Genomic DNA, 3,775 nt, shown 5'->3' with positions numbered 1-3,775 from the left:
CCCTGGGATAGCCAGGGTCTCCTGCTGGATGGAAATCTTAATAACAAAATGAATCTCTGCATGTCCTTCCCATTACTTACTGTGGGCTGTGCCCCTGTTTGGACTGAGGATTAAATGGGTCTCAGTTTGTGTCAGCTGGAGGTGGAGACCAAGTGGCAGCTAGCAGTGGAGGCAGGAACCCAGATGGCCACCCTCCTAGATCAACATGCAGGCATGGGAATCAAAAGGAGAATATGTCACGAGAGCAAACAGCATAAGAGCGAGGGCCATAATGCTTGGACTGGCCATCATCCAGGTGTCCACCCTCTTATCACACCACGCACTATTGTCACACATGGCCCCGGCATTTGTGACCAAAGCACTAAGCAAGTGTTTGTGCAGTGAGCAGAGCGGGAAGCTGCTGTTGAGAGGGGAGAGGAGTGGAAAGCCGGCTTATGAGCACGTGGCACATTGCCTGGCCAGCACAGCGTGCAGCAGGGGAGGAAAGGCATGAAACAAAAGCCTTCCTGCAGGAGCAAAGAGAAAAGACCCGCTGCTGACAGAAATGAAACAACACAGTTCGCTGCGCAGGCCAGAGCTCCTGGGGCAGGCAAGGCCAATAGTTGTAAAAACAAAGTTTTGAAGTAGGAAATGTAACATGACTACAAATCGCTTTGCTTCCCCCCTTCTGACCCTCTCTGCATGTAATGGGGCGCTGGACCGTGACATGGCATGGTGGTGGCAATGGGATGGCATGCTCTGCCCTGTGGCCTACCCACCCAGTGTGGGCACTCACCAGGGGCTTGCTACCCTGGCCAGGGGCTGCCCCTTCACCCCTCTGACCTGCTTCCATAACAGCGGGCTGCCCTAAATAGAAATATGCCCAACATCAGCCTTTGAGGCCCAGCAGAATGCAGTGGGGAAGCCAGCTTTCTTTGGAGGCCCACTGCCAACAATAACAATCATACGGTGCCATTAATTCCCACTGGGCCTGACTCACAATAGCAGAACTGGGCAGATAATTTGCAACTGATATATCTGTTGTGGAGACAGGACACAGGCATTTTTACCAACAGGTCATCTACGCCCCAGAGCAGAGTCAAAACACATGGTGAAAAATACGTTTTCCTCCTGCTTCCATCCTGGCCTCACCACAGCTTTGGGCTCAACATCAGGACAAAGGAGGGCTAAGAGCTGCCTGAGATTTTTGCAGGCACAGCTCTGATGTTGCTTCATCTTCTTCTTCTGTTTCAGCGCGTCTTTTTACCAAAATATTTGCTGTGAATGGGAATAAAAAAAAAAAAAGAAAGACAATTGGAAAGGATTTGGGAGCACTGTTTATACCCTTTGCACTTTCTTCAGAGCCACAAGCTAGAGATGGAAAAATCATATTAAGTTGTAGAGGGTGAACTTTTCCAGGGCTTTTAAATCACTTACCACTCTGACAAATGACCTCCAGAGAAACTCTGTGTGGCAATTTCAGTTATTGCAGCCCACCAATGTCTTTTCCATTCCGTAGCTGGAAGTTGCCAACCCCATAGCACTGTCAGCAAAGGAGGATGTGTAACTGCCTCAACAGCTCGAGTTAAGAAATTATGCAATGTACTGTGACTGCTGAAGTGAAGTCATGGGCTCCTGTTGTTGATTGCTCTGGGGAGAAATAAGTGCTGTGAGAGGAGCATGGAGGGGAACTGGGAACAACCAAGATGGACCTTCTCTTTTCACTGCAGCTCTTTGTACCCTTATGCCTGCCAGAGTTTGCTGGGGTTTCTATTTTCAGTTAAAAAGTGACTCACAATGAGGCAGGATCCTCAGAGGTTTGGTTCTAGAGTGAAATCATTCAAGGCCAGATCTCAAAAGGAAATAGGGTGTGTAAGTGGGTAGGAATCAAGGAAGACTTATACAGATGCCTAGCAGGCTAGATACTAAGCTGTCCTTGAAATGCAGAGGAGGCAGACACCAAAAGAGCAAAATGCAGCTTGTATTTTCTATAGTAGAAGAATTTAGAAGCTGGTAAGTAGCTTTTTCTAATTTTCTCCTACTTCTTAAATACGTCCTTTTTCTTCATTTATTTTTCCCTGAATTTCTCCTCCCCCAAAAACCATTGATGCTTTTTTTTCCACAGCATATTTTGTGATTCAACATGAAGTTCACTGCTCATTAAAATAAAACACAGACATTGCAGGGATATTATTGACCTAATCCCATCATTTCAGAAAGAAAACTGGTGCCACATGACTGACTAGATTGCTCTTTATTTGATGAACCTCTGAGCTGTTTAGATACCATCTCTTACTAGGAAGTTCTCTGTCCCATACTCATCTTGGGGAAGGATGCCCTGATGAGAGACTTTCAGCTGAAATGTACAGTGTGGGTTGTTTGAATGGCATGGGATCTGCTTCACATGAACTTGGCTCTCAGTGAGACATCAAGATTGGGTTGGTTGCTCTGTTTAAGTGGAGTTACTTGCAGGGAACAATGGGTATCACGTATATTACACTTTGAAAATTATAAGCCTGCGTCAGAGGAAACATCCCTTACAGTTCTTCTTCCATTCAACAGTTCTTAAATTTCAAAAGGCATGTGAAGAACAAATATATCTAAAGAAGCTGAAATACTTGGTTATTACGGCAGAAAGGTTGTAAAATTAATTCCAAACTATGCCAATATGAAAAATGATTTTTTCTACCTAAATCATCTGTGGCATAGAGATATCTTGTAGCGTTCTGTCCCAGTAAGACCTTGGAAGGAGCAAGTCAGAAAACTGAGGATGGTGTGCAACCACTGGAACAGGAGAACAGATCCAAAGGTGACTATACAGAGACTTCAGAAGTAGGCATGTGACAGTGTAACAACAATTCAGTTCCCCATTTCTCAAGAGGACAATATTAACCTTGAGGAAATATGGCATCCTCATTTCTCATCCCCCTTTTGTTCCAGGAGTGAAGGCCTGGCCTCACAGAGCTCAATGGCACTGTTGTCACTGAGCAGCAGACCCAATTTCCCTCTGCTCCCAGTTCAGTTGTGCTGCCCATTGCTTGAGCAATGTGAGAGGCAAAAAGCCATTGAGCTTGCTAAGCCTTGAACTCCTTTTGTGCAGTCAGCATTTTGGCTTGAACCCCTATGTAGAGGGTCCTGAGGGAAAGCACTTTTTCAGATTCTCTTTGTTCAGACTTTTTGGTTTAGCATGCTGGAGAAATTACATTGGTGGGATGTAGAGTAAGAGAGGAAGAGTGGAAGAAAAAGGGTGAGTGGGTGCAAATTATTTCATTATGAACTTTCCATGAAATAGCAAGGATACAGTTAGGGCTGAGAGAAAATTAATTTATGGCAGAATATTGTTGTTGCAACCATTCTTCAACCAGCCATGCTATAGGAAGATAAATAAAGCTCAAGCCAGATCTTCCCCTGGGCTAAGCCTGTTAGATGAAGATTTATGTGCAACTGGTATGTAGTCTGATAATTCCACTGTGTGACAGAACAAAGGTCTTCACTTGCAGTGTAGGATGTTGTTAAAGGCACCAATATTCGGAACTGGAGCACAGCAGGAAGCTGCCTGATGAGGCTGTTACTAGATTTCAGTGGCCAAAAGCAACTTGTTGATCTCTGTGAATGTGTTGCTCACAGCACAGGGTACAGGGCTATCTCACAGTACAGCAAACACGAGGCTTTTTTGTCAGTGACCATGCAGAAAAGCCAAGCTCTGTTTGTTCGTCTGAAAAACGCTTACACTAGCTTATTTTTTCCCTTGAAACTCAGCTTTCCTAATTCTGTGTGGGAAGTACTTTTTTTTTTT

At 44.9% G+C, this 3,775-nt stretch overlaps 1 long non-coding RNA gene across 1 annotated transcript in view; it reads left to right on the top strand.

Moving 5' to 3' along the window:
* The first annotated feature begins 1,846 nt into the window (after positions 1 to 1,846).
* LOC116217863 overlaps positions 1,847 to 3,775 on the top strand; it is a 15,292-nt gene continuing 13,363 nt past the window's right edge. Inside the window, exon 1 of the long non-coding RNA XR_004162590.1 lies at positions 1,847 to 1,992. This is a non-coding gene — a long non-coding RNA (uncharacterized LOC116217863). The remainder of the gene's footprint in view (positions 1,993 to 3,775) is intronic.

Source organism: Meleagris gallopavo, chromosome 1 (assembly GCF_000146605.3).
Source record: "Meleagris gallopavo isolate NT-WF06-2002-E0010 breed Aviagen turkey brand Nicholas breeding stock chromosome 1, Turkey_5.1, whole genome shotgun sequence".
NCBI classification, from domain to species: Eukaryota; Metazoa; Chordata; class Aves; order Galliformes; family Phasianidae; genus Meleagris; species Meleagris gallopavo.
This window is presented reverse-complemented; position numbering and strand designations above follow the sequence as displayed.